The sequence below is a fragment of the Anopheles funestus genome (assembly GCF_943734845.2).
Source record: "Anopheles funestus chromosome X unlocalized genomic scaffold, idAnoFuneDA-416_04 X_unloc_81, whole genome shotgun sequence".
Classification (NCBI taxonomy): Eukaryota; Metazoa; Arthropoda; class Insecta; order Diptera; family Culicidae; genus Anopheles; species Anopheles funestus.
In genome coordinates this window covers 74,389-75,000 of record NW_026045211.1, presented here as the reverse complement: position 1 = coordinate 75,000, position 612 = coordinate 74,389, and positions in this window count along the sequence as shown.

The following is a 612-nucleotide window of genomic DNA, read 5'->3' as shown; positions in this document are numbered from 1 at the left end:
GGCTCATGTCTACGCCCATGGCCACCATTCGCTAAGATAGTTTTGAAGTCACTTTGAAGGCCCAGGAACAACTCTCTTAGCACATCGGTTAACCTGGCGCCGCAGTCAACTCATGTGCTTGGATCGGATCGAGCTATTGAGTATTGGGCCTGCATACTCGCTCATCCGTATCCTTTGCGTACCGCCCCATGGCCCTTGTATGTCTGCACCACAGTTCCTGTTCGTTCCGTGCCTATGGCCGGATACGTATTGCACATCGGTATACCTGTCGCTACTCAGGCAACTCGTGTGCGTGGATTGGATCGAGAACATGGTGTGTGCCCCATGTTATAATTGATAGTCCATATCCACTTTATAGGTTAAAGTCATAAGTTGTGATTGCACAACCATTCTTCATAAGAGTTTAATCACTCTTCAACTAACTTTCGTTCTGGTGTCTTGGTATCAAATCGCGTAAGACACAAGATTCTACTGGCCAAATAGAATCTAGCACATTGGTTAACCTGGCGCCGCAGTCAACTCATGTGCTTGGATCGGATCGAGCTATTGAGTATTGGGCCTGCATACTCGCTCATCCGTATCCTTTGCGTACCGCCCCATGGCCCCGTCCTT